This window comes from Buteo buteo, chromosome 20, assembly GCF_964188355.1.
Source record: "Buteo buteo chromosome 20, bButBut1.hap1.1, whole genome shotgun sequence".
In the NCBI taxonomy this organism is placed as follows: Eukaryota; Metazoa; Chordata; class Aves; order Accipitriformes; family Accipitridae; genus Buteo; species Buteo buteo.
Window position 1 is genome coordinate 25,420,231 of NC_134190.1, and position 12,636 is coordinate 25,432,866.

General features: G+C 35.7%; 1 long non-coding RNA gene across 1 annotated transcript; it reads left to right on the forward strand.

Moving 5' to 3' along the window:
- Window positions 1-201: 201 nt before the first annotated feature.
- Window positions 202-12,304, forward strand: LOC142042406 (uncharacterized). Its single transcript, XR_012653757.1, has 4 exons — window positions 202-362; window positions 2,385-2,484; window positions 6,234-6,634; window positions 10,837-12,304. It is a non-coding gene; the product is annotated as an uncharacterized LOC142042406 (long non-coding RNA).
- Window positions 12,305-12,636: the final 332 nt, after the last annotated feature.

Sequence of the window (12,636 nt, forward strand, 5' to 3'; positions counted from 1 at the left end):
TGGGCTGTAATGAGCTCTTGGCTAAAGTTTGATTTTCTGAATTGGCAGTATACCTGTGAAGCTTGCTGCTCCCATACTTAGAAACCTTTTCATTTCTTCTCTAAATGCGTTTTCCCCTCCCCAGCCATTTGTTCACCAGCCAACAAAGTCTTCTGGCTCAGTTTGTCCTTTCCCTGTTTTATTTTGGATCCACAGCTCTTTCAGCATTTGCGCCGCCAGTACGGAGCAAGTTGTGGTGCTTTCGGTCATGGCTTTACCGTAACACGGAGAAGCACGCTGTGGTGACATCCGAGCTGGTGCCAGGCAGGGGCTGTGGCACGGCAGAGCCCTGGCAGGAGGCTGCCAGTACGAAATACCAGAAGGTGCGTCTTTATGCTGGTGAGACTATATTGCTTGTGGTTTGAGGTTTCACTGTTTGGACTTCTCCATGCTGCACTCAACTAAAGATGTGCTCTTCACCTTATCCTCTGATAAGCTTGCCCTGACTTTTTTTTTTTTTTTTTTTTTTTTGAATAATGGACTTCCCTATCACAGTTTGTTTTGCCCAGAAGAGGGATATTACAGTATGCTACACTAGCCAAACTACAGTTTTGCAGGGATTGTTTGTTCACACTTGGTTTCCTGCCTAAGCTCTGCCCCCAGTGATGTCAAACATTCTAGGAAGAAAACAAAATTGATGTTGCAAAATGATTAACTTTTCAGCTGCACTCCAGAGCTGCTAAATCATTGTTAAATCAGTTAACTTTTCATGAATTTGGATCACTGATTTATGAGGGTGACAAATGCTGGAGTTAAGTAATAAAACTCTGTGAAACTCTTAATAATATATGGGAAGGAAATTGTATACCTTTGTATGTCTCACCCTTTGAAAGGAAACATTTTTATTTTTTTTCCCCCCACTTTCTGAAGTCTCTCCTTTCATTCAGACAGAAGATAAATGTGTTCCTGGGTTTCCAAAACTCAATCATTCATTACATTTGTTGGACCTACATGGCAATAATAAACACAGCAACTCATAACTTAAGAAGATTATTACAGTTTCCTAGATAAAAGAGGTTAATTAATTCCCCGAGGGGACTAATGAGGCTGTGCTTTTGGTATAATCATGTTAGTTTCCTGACGGTGTAAAGAAGGTACTAACAATTGGCCAAATGCGATAATAGATCCTCTTACAGAGCTGTATGATTCTGTAAAGTGCTAAATTTGTTAATTATCTGGTTAATATCATGCTGGTGCTCTGTGTTCATAAAGTAGCAAAATTAGTTTACCTGGGTGAATTAGATTCCATTTATATCAGTGCTGACTCCTGTTCAAAAGAATCTGTTGACACTGCTTAGTGACAAAGGAATTAATACAGTATTTCTGTGGAAACTTTGGATTAATTCATTTGTTTCTGTGGATTATTAAGTTGCCTGGCTTTTTCTGATGGACTAATCGAAGCCATAGCAGAAACTCATTAGTTCCCACTGACAGGCCTAAGAAAATAAATCCTGATTGGTTTTGCCTTAGTTCCAGTGTCATTTTACAAAGGTAATTGAGATTTAGTAGTTTTATATCAAAGTTCTCTAAGGTTTAAGTCTTTATGCATCTGTGACAATCAGACAAATTACATTTCTCTTTGCAAGAACTAAATTGTGCAGAATACCAGGCCAAGGCTGGGGATACATCTAGTAAGTATTTTTTCAGACTGACTAAATTTTTAGGTGCCTTGAGTACTTTGATGAAGAACTGAATTTAAAGCATCCTTCAGTATTTTCAGTGCTAGATGTCTGAAAAGCACACCACCACATTTTCAATTCTTCTTATTTTCAGTAAGATCATAGTTTTCATTTATTCACATCATGTAGTATAAAAAAATAAAACATCTACCTTAAACCCAATGCTGTAGCACAACTCATTTCCTAAAGAGTCAGCTTGTACTAAATAACACACAATAAACATCAAAATGAAATATATTCTGACGAAACTCATCTTCTGTCCTGTAGTGAACAGATGTTCACAAATTAATTTTACTTATAAGATACTTCTCAAAAGCAGGAGGATATTTTAGGATTTTAAATGAAGACAGAATTGCTGTCTAGGTTATGTTTTGTTATCCCTGTAGCCTCAGTCTCTTGCTTCTGATGACATTTTCTGAACTACAAACATCAGTTTTGGTACTATTGCAGATGCCGCTTCAATTTACATGGAGACAGATGGAAATATAATATTTTAAGAAGTTCTCCAGTCTTTAGAAAGAGAGGGGTATTTTAATCTGAACGACTGTAACCCTGCATAAAGCAAACATAAATTTAAATTAGAAAAAAAATTCTCAAAACCCCAACTAAAATAACATGTCAAGTTTTAAGACACAAATTTTATAACACAGCTTCTCTTCCCCATAGGTTAAAGAACAATGAAAACAATTTTCTTTCAGGACCCCCTACTCTGACTCATTTCCTCGTGGAATACATCACTAAATGTCACAAGGTTTTCTATTAGCGAGTAAGTATTTATAAGCATTCTGCTGTTATTAAACACATCCTTATATTCTCATTCTAGAGGCACTTTGGTTGCAGAATTCAACATATTTCATAGGCTTACTATGTTCTTCCTATTTTCTTGGAGCGCAATTACACAAGATAAGATTTTGTTTCTCCTTTTCATTTTGTTTAGTAAAAGACCAGTTTGTTTCTAACTGTTGAAAAGTAAGTTGTTGTAAAATCTGAATTATAAATAGAAATTCAGGGAAATTTCAGGGAAGATAGCATGTAAGCCTGAAAAAAATAGTACCTTACTGTTTTAGGGAGGTAGAAAATGAAATGATTCCTAAGCAAATCTCAAGAGACAGAACCATGCAAAAAGTATCCATTCATACTTGCAAAAACCCCGCTTGCTATACTCAGGTGAAAGTTGAAGACAAACAAGGTACCTCTTTCTAAGACAATTGTTTTGTACATTTTACAAGGAAGGACTCTGAAAGAGCTGGCTCTGGGTTCCCATGCCGGGTGGAGATAGAGCGTTACCTCTCTGACTGCAGTGAGGTCTCCACTCTGGAGGTATCCTCTTAAAAAATGAAATCTTAATGTGAAGGATGATAACATAGTCTTATAAATGTGCTCATATGCTTAACTTCCGATTCATACCCATATAAACTTAAACATGTGATATTATGTATTCTGAAAATTTAATCTACTTGTGCTCTACAAATCTCTTAAATGTAGCACTGTTCTTCCAGGTGAAAGCCAAGGGTCTGACCTTCTGATGTTAGTTCTACCCAAGTATTGCAATGTCCTTCTAGTTTCTCATTCTACTGCACTACTGTCCACTGTGTCAAGATCTCCCACAGCAAACCACTTCCATTTGTATATTTATTCTTTTGTAGTCTTTCAATTTGTGACAGGTATGTGTTTTTTTTAATAGGTGTCTTCTATTTGAATATTTCATATTTTATATATGTTACAGGAATTAAAAAGAGTCCAGTGTATATGTCTGAATTTCAAATATAACGCAAGTTTATTATTTACTTCAGCGTTGCTATGACTGAATACCATTAGAGCCAGCTAAATCTTCTGTTCATGTGAAGTGACTTGGGCAATTCTCATATTCATCAAGATAATATTACCTTTGTGTTATAATCAGACTTACAAAAGTTGTTACTTCTGGAAAACCTTAAGCATATGATTAGCTAGTTTTCCTAATGGTTCATGTGGTTACCTGGTTATTCTCACAGTAAAATCCTAGATCCTCTTGGAAATCCTTGAGCGAATATCTTTATGCCTGACAACAGCAAATGTTGTTATGAGAGACAGATTACATTTGGAGATGTTAGACTCCAGTTTCACAATATTATTTCATGTTCTTTCTGCATTACTTGTCCATTAGTTTGCAAAACAATAGCAGGTTTCATGTAAAAAGATAGAAGAAAAGACCTGGAGGGATCTCAATTTCAACCTGCATACTTTTTAATAAGCTATTTGATAACAAGTCTTCATTCTAAAGTTGACCTCTTAGAATATTGCATTTATAGCTGTATCTCATGATAGAGAAAAATGCTTCTGAACCACTACTTGGATTGTAACAGCAGATATATAAACTGGAATAAAAAGAGGACACAAATTGTAAATGCTTAGCACTATAAAATATGTCTTTCAGGTTGATGTTTCCAGGAAAGCTTCTTCAATCCTTTAGCAAAGAGAAAAGCTGCATATTGACACCATAAAGAAAATAAGAGCAACAACAAAATCCACCTTGATAAGCAGAGTAATATTTTGGAGAAAACTCATTAGGCTCTTGGCAATTCATTGTTAAAGGACAACAGAAGAATTTGGGTTTTTTTTGAGATATCACAGTGGGTTTGAACTTGCCAGCTGACATTTTAATATGATGAGGGATGTTCCTTTTCCTACATGGATGAATTTATTCAATTTACCATTGCAGTGCTATAAAATAAACAATGATTTATTGTTTGTATGTATCTTAAAATACTTGCTTGTTTCACTATAGCAGTAAGCACTATCTGCTCCCAGAAAAAAAAGGAAATCAGTGTTGCAAGAAGTAACACCCAGACTTTAGGTATGTGACAGTTTAAAGGCTAATAATGTCTGAATGTGGAACTACCCAGAGTGGTGACACCAGCTATTGCAAGAACCAGGCAAAATAACAATACCAGATTGGTATCCTCGTTTGCTGAGCAAAGGAAAACATGCTTCTCTAAGTATCTCAAGAAAGCATTTGCTTTTGAAAATTGATTGTATAAATGTAAAGTGAATAGCCTTGGTGCTGAAACTTATTAACTAGAATTATCTGATTGTGTCAAAACAAAGCTTTCTAAGCATGATTTGAAATCACAGATTTTCTTTTAGTCAAATGTAAGAATGTTGAGACCTGATTTTCTATAAATCTATGGCAAAACTTCTGTAAATAGTCATGGATTTGATTACAAATTGCACATTTTTATTACCACTTCAGATTCTCTGATATTTGCAAATATATGGAATGTCATGGCTTCTGCTGGTTTTTAATCGTTTGGGGAGGAATAGTGATGTTAGTTAATAAAGTGAAAAGATACTTCATTCTCAGTGGAAAACGTTTTTTAGTTCACTGAAGGTAATTGCTAGTCATTCTATCAGGATTTATTGACTTGAAGTCCACAAAAAATACAGGTTTGAAATATCTCTGCTGGGAATTATTTTAAAGGGATATGATTGCTTTTAACAGATTTAGTGATATATTTTTATCATATTAAGAGGAAAATTTTCATTTATAATATAGTCTGGGAACTGTACCCAAACAGAGACTCATAGAATTGCATTATTCAGACCTGCTTAGGGCTATTCATTTGTGACGACACTGATTACTAGACCTGCCCGATCATTTTTCTATAGTAAATTGCACATACTAAAATATATTGCAGGAAATTTGTAATGTGTTTAAATATATCCAAATTACTGTTAAAATGATATTTAAATTTCTATATGCATTGTGGTATAATCACTCAGATTACTTGTTTCTAGTGCGGAATGATAGAATCTTGCTCTCTTTTGATTCCTGAATTCCCAGATTTTACATCTGTTAATTTATTGGTTTAGTATAAAAGTGCAAGTCTAAATCAATTAAACTTTTGCAGAGGAGACATCTAGACAAAGAAACTAGTGGTTATATTTTGTTCTCAATGTTGAATCCAGTTGAAAGAAATATATTTTTATTAAAGAGTTAAAAAATATAAAAACTAAATTCCTTAGAATGTCCTATTGTGCTGCAACAAGACTACATCAAATTGCTTCGCAGTTAAATGCAGAATAAGTATATTTGAAAAATGCTTCTAAAAGTGGTTAACCTAAAGAACTGCAAATACACGCACTCAAGCTGTTAGTATCTAAAGAAAAATGTGTCTCATTGCAAGCATAATAAAGATACAGTTATAACTCCTAAGAAGTTAACAGTACTTCATAGTTTACAGACATTTCTCAGGCGATTGTGTTCAGCTAGAAAGAGAGCAAAAATTAAATGAATCGCAGAAAGGAATAATTTTGTTGTTGTTGTTGCTCAGAAATGTTGAAAAAACCCTGCAACAGCCACGAGAACAAAAATAACAGAAGAGCTTTTACTGAAAGAACTCTTATACTGTGGTATTGGTCCTAGTCTTTCATATAGACCATCTGGTTGTAATAGCAAATTAAGTAGTGTTTTCTGAGATTTATCAGTAATCGATGTAATGTGTTTTGTCAGAGAAATGTTATCTTCTCTTTCAGTTGAGAAAATGAAGTTTGGGATGAAAATGATGTACCTGGGGCCTCCAATACCACAGGGAAACCATGGAAATAGAAGAATATAATGGCTATGGAGATCAGTGACGAGCGATGTCCCTCAGAGGTCCGTACCGGGACCGGTACTGTTTAATATCTTCACACAGACGGTGGGATGGAGCGCGCCCTCAGCGAGTTGGCAGATGACACCAAGCTGAGCGGTGCGATGCCGTCCAGAGGGACCCGACCCACGGGCAGGACCTTGCCCTTGGCCTTGTTGAACGTCATGAGGTTCACATGGGCTCGCTTTGTGATCTTGTTGAGACGTGTTCAGTAGTGAGAAGAAGAAGAAAACGTGCCACTTGAAGGGAAATGATGTATCTCTGGGAAATGCTTACAACTACCAGGTAGGTACATACAAGCCCTTTTTTATACCAGAGCATTGCATGTGTCGGGACTTTAACTGGGGCATAGAAGAATCGTTCGTATCTTAGACTAAAACTAAACCCCAGTATCTTTCTTTTTAAAAAATCAAGGATTGCAGGTAAAGCTTACGCTTCCCTTTGCCGCTCTGTTACAAGTGTCATGGTTTCAGAAGGGCAGACCTCTACTCTTTAAGAGAACATACCAGACATTGCTCTGACCATGTTTGTTCTGGCCAATAGTTAAGTTTGTTCTCAGTGGTCCTTATTTATAATTCGGTAAAATTATATATTGAAATCATCTAGAAAAGAGCCACAAGCACTGGAAATTAGAAAAAAAAAAATTCTGTGGTACATGCCCTCAAAAAACTGGTTATTGAACACTGTCTGTAACAACTACCCCATGTAAACTGTATTTACCCTTACTGGTACCCTTCAAGCAAGGAGGCATGCTAAAAGTCTCAAATTCAAGAAGCATATGTTTCAAAAAGCACATAACTCCGAAAGAGTAGCGATTTTTATCTTCTCACTTTCTTTAGGAGGAGCTGATGAGACCATTTATTTGTTGTACTTCAGATAGGGCTCAGTATCAGCATTGACTGCCTGTAAAAGCAAGCCATAGGAACAGACAAGCATTTTTCTTTTTTCTATGACAACCTGGTACTTAACTTTATGTATCAAATCTTTATTGGATAGAAATCAGCAGGGTCCCATTACAATCTGTTGAACTATACTCCTTTAAAGCAATTAAAGCTCTGAGACCATACCTCTGATTTTTTTTTTTTTTTTTTTGGTCTTTCTGTCTTTAATTGCATTTTCTTTTCTATTAGTAGCTTCTTTCAGGTGAAAAGTACTTTACTCCACAATCAGTTTTCTTTTAGAACTTTAGCTTCATTCAGTCTTTTATGCCTTCCTAGAAACATATTTATTACATAGTATAAATGAAATAGCATCTCCAGGATTTCTCTTCCTCCAAATTTTAAATGTAGCAATAAAGCAAGTTTCTTATAGTGGGGCTAGACATTTGTATGTCTACTACATAAAATTCTATTACACTCCCAAGATGTGATGTACACATATTTTCCTCTTAACGGTAATCTACCTTTCTGTTATTATAGTCCTTGTCACAGTCACTCATCTATTGTACTATTTTTTGTGTATTACCAATACCAAAGCTAAGAAAGTGAGTAAGTTAAAATCAGTAAGCAACACATTAATTTGCCATAGCTGCCTCATGTTGTTCAGTAATTTGGTGAGCAATCAGCTACTTGACAGTAAAACTCTAAGCACCCCTACATGCATGTGACAGTTGTCTGATTTAAACTTCTGAGGACAGCACCTCAAAATCAGTTCTCTGCTGGGCTCGATTTTAAGTTTTTTTTAGAAGAGTGGATAAGCACTCAGTAGATGTAATATGACAGTAAGTGTTTAGTAATCACCATAACAGCAAGATGCTCAAGTTAGCCAATATATGTTTTTTATCTGCTGCAGCTTGTTTATTCCAAATTCTTTAGTTATACCTATGTATTGGAGGCTAGTAAAGATTGAATTTTTTCCTCTGAAATTTTTCTATATATATTCTCATGAATAACTGAGTCGCAGCATTGGCATTTTTTTATAGAAAATCTTATTCTTATCTCTTAAGAAGAATCATTTCCATTGCTGGAGTTTCGTGCGCATACCTATAGGCTGGATGATTTTCTTTTCCTCACGTATAACCTTTAAAATGTAGCTCAAGTTATATGATTAAAATGGATTACGTGGACATGTACAGAAATGGAAAAAAATGACCCCAAAACCCAACACCTGAAGGATGTCTAACTTACTTATCTTTTTGCTGATGTCTATTTCCATTTCCATGTCTGAGGCAGAAGGAAAATAACACATGGTGTGTAACTAAATATTTACTCTTAATGCAGAGACAGTTCTAACAACTTTTAATCCATTGTGTAAGGATAACTGCAGGAAAAAAAAGTCCTCTACCCTTTGACTTGACTGAGTTTAGAAAACAACTGACAACTAAGTAAGTTCTTTCAACATATTTGAAGTGAAAAAGTCAGAGTTAATATCACTTAACTTTCAATGCTGAATGTCTATCTGTCTGTCTATCTGTTTTATTTACTGCTATGGTACTACTCCTAAATATTCTGGACAAAAGCTTAGTCAATATAGGGAAGGAGAGGGGCAGTGGACCCACATCAAGTCATTGGTCACATAGTAACAAATACCCTTATGGCTGATGGAGATTAATTCTAGAAAGTAGAAGGAAACTTATATAATGGCACACCAGTATAGCGGCTAGTAACCTTGGTCTGTCCTGGTTTTGTATGTACAACATATGGAATGGGACTGGCATTGTACCGCTGTCGTCTTGTGCTCCTTCTAGAAGAAAGCAGTAAAGGTTTGTCAGGTGTATCTTGAAGTATTGGTCCATTCAGAACTGAACTGTCATTCTTGAACACTTTGATTTCATGTACCTACTGTGACAAATAAAAATCTGTCATTTTTCTTTTTTTTTTTTTTTCTGAGATAGGAAGCATTGAGTGGAATTTTACAAAAATGGTCAACAAATAGCTATTACATGATATCTGAGAAAAATCTTGGAAAATAGTATGACCAAGATGTCTGTCCTGTTGTCTGTAAAGAGGCAGCATTGTGCCAGAAAAACATAAGAGGTATAAAAAAGGCATAGTAACCATATCTGTACTTTTACCTGTGATTTTCATTAAGATTCAAACTCTGTAATTATATATGAGAACTAATGGGTTGATCTATACTTTAATTACTATCCATTGCAATAGTTAAGTAGATTTGAGCATGTTAGCAAATAAACTCAATTGATTTTGCAATTCTGAACCCAGAGAAAGAGCACTGCAACAATGTTACTCTATTTAGTTTCTTCTTGTGAATACAATCAGGGACTAATGCGAGTTTTCACACCATGCTTCATGTCCTTTTCATCAGCCTTTTTCACACATTTGAAATCATTTAGTATTCAAATAGTAATGAAGCAAGAGAAATAAGTATTCTCTTTACATTCACAAGCTTCAGCTAGTCCCATTGATTAAATTAATGCTGACAGATGTTTCTAACAAGCAAGGCAAAAGTGGGAAAGAACATTTCCCTTTCTTATGGTATTATTCCCTTTTAAAATTTCTTTTTATTACAGTATTACCCCAAAACATAGGCTTTCTTAAATATATCTTTATATGTTATCTGCAGTAGATTGCAATACTATGACCCCAAATGGAAGTTAAGGATGCAGATTTGAAAAATAAAGTCTAAAATAAAGTCTGGTAAAGAAAGTGTTTGTTTCAAATTGTTCTACATAGGGGTAAAATGGAATTTATTTTCCAGACATTAGCAAAATGTCAATGTTTCAAACATTGATCTTTAAACATTTAAGTTTTATACTTCCATATATAAAGTGAATGCGAGTAAATGAGTTGTAGAATACAGCGTGTGGAAAATGATTTTTCTTTAGCAACCCAACTCTAAAGTAAAAACCAGGCTTTGTTAGATTCTTCTTTTTCAAATTACCTTAATATCTCAGAAAATTAGAAACAAAACAAAGTAAACATTGTTTCAATGTAGCATTTTAATCTTTTAATGTAAATGTTTTTTAAAAATATTGTTACATTTACACTACCACTACAAAGATAGATAAGTATATCCAGAGTAACTGAATATTAATCAAAAAGATTTTCTGATGAATCTTTCTGATATCGCATGAGATTGTGCTTTCTGAAGCAGGAGGTCCTTTATAGTCCTTTATTTCTAACAACCCTTTGAAATGACTGAGTGCTCAGTCCTTTTATTTTGACAGTTTTGCAGGTGTTTTCATAAGGTTAAAATGTTGACCTTTAATTGATGTCAACACTTCCAATTATTGATAGAGGGTCACAAATTGTTCACTACCAATGTTTCTTCCTTGGCTCATACAACTGAAGATAGGAAATTGCCTGGTTTGCCAATTAGAGGTGTTAATATGACAGAAAGAAAAGAACAGAACGAAGACATTCTACATGTGATTATAGATGTGGATAATACTGCCTGCAAATAAGGCTGTGTAATGCTTCCAAGTGTAGCTGAAATGGCTTGCACTTTTAAGACTAAGTAAGCATAGAAAAAATTGTGTTTGTTCTCCTATAGTGAAAAATGATGTCTTTTTTTCTGTACTGTTGCAGTCCAAGGAGAAACCTGAAATCCTGCCAGGAGCTGGCCTTTGCATCTTTTGCTAACCTTGTTAAAGCCCAATCATCATTAATCAAATCTTCAATTATAAGCAGAGTGCAGATCACCGTCCTGAATGACTTCCTGGACATAACAGTTTAAATCTCAGATGGCTCTGTCCGTACTGACCCCGTGCCAGCTTTTCTCAGCTGGCAGTGCTAAAAATTCCAAACAGCCCAATGTTAGCTGCTGCTCTGCAAGGTGACAGCAGGAAAACAACATTTCCCTCCAGTCTCTGCTCTGGACAGGAAAACCATCAAGTGATGAACCTCGCAACAGCATTCCCAATTACCCAGATGCCAGATACTTCAGGTAAGAATGAGTCAGTGTTTCCCAACCTGTGACAGTCACTAAAGTGGCAGAAGGTACTTCTTAAAATGACTGGAACTTTTAAGCACAAAGAAAAAAAAAAATAAATAAAACATCCATGCATATTCCCATGCACACAAAAAAAATGGAAATAAAATGAAAACAATACTTAAAGGGCAACCTAATTTTATTTGGTTGTATGTGAAAGCTTTTTTGGCAACATCGCAGAAGACAGCCCTTGCCCCCACCCCATACATCCTTTGAAAGGGATTAAAAATGTTAGGATAAAAAAAAAAAGAGAGTGAAAAAGAGTTAAAAAAGAAGGAAAGCAAAATGCCATAAGGGAATCCTTCCTGATAACGTAGCAACTGGCACAGCAAAACCTCCTAATTTAAAGCTTGCGCTAGGTGTAAAGCTTACAGCGGGAGGCGGCAGGGACAGGGAGGGTGCTGCAGTGTCCGCCATGGGGAGGAGGAGGAGGAGGAGGAGGAGGAGGAGGAGGACTAGCCGTCTTGGGACAGACTACATGCAAGAACTTGAAAGGCCAGGGAATAGCCCAGGTTGACAGAAATGAGAGCATCCCTGTCTCCCACAGGACGTGTCCGCAATTAGCAAACCCACAGTCCCAGAAGTGGGGAACTAACCCTTGCCTGTGAGGGGAGGGAGACTTGCCATCGCTCCGCGTGTGCATGAGATTAGAACTTTTGGAGAATAATTATGGAAGCGTGCTTCGCAATTTGTAGGTATTAACGCTTTGCAAGTCCCTAGGACTGTGGTTTCCCTGTTGCAATGTTGATGTTGATCCTGATCTGCTGGCTGTAAGTTAATTACATATCATTAAGAAATCAATAAAACACTTCGCTCCTGATTTGGTTTAAACTACATGAACTGAACAGTTTTCCCATGATCAGAATTTCCTATGTGTCTTTAGCATTGGTCCAAAAGTCAGTTAACAACTAACTTACTCTGCACAGTAGCAAGGGTGAATGTTCCTAGAAAATCACATGGCTTTGACACTATATATTTCGATGCCAGTTCATGGAATTTCTTGTTGTCAGATAGCTTTTCCTAGAACATGGGAAATAACACACCAATAAGCATCTTAAAATAACATTAATCAAAATTACAAAGTCAGACACTCAAAAGTTAACATGAAATAACAGCATGAGATAGATAATACATTTTAAATATTAAAATACTAATGATAAAGACTTAAATAAGTAACATACAGGCAATTATTTTCAGCATTTTCTAGCATAAGGACCGTGACTTTACCACTTACCAGTATTCTTCTTATGGGAAGAATTCCATTTCCTTATGGGCATTAACCGACATTTTTAAAACTTCTATCATAACATGGAATAAAAATTCCATCTGAATAATGTTTATACTCAACCAGAAGACCATTTGATAAAAGTCTGGTCAGCTCAGTGACTAATGTACAT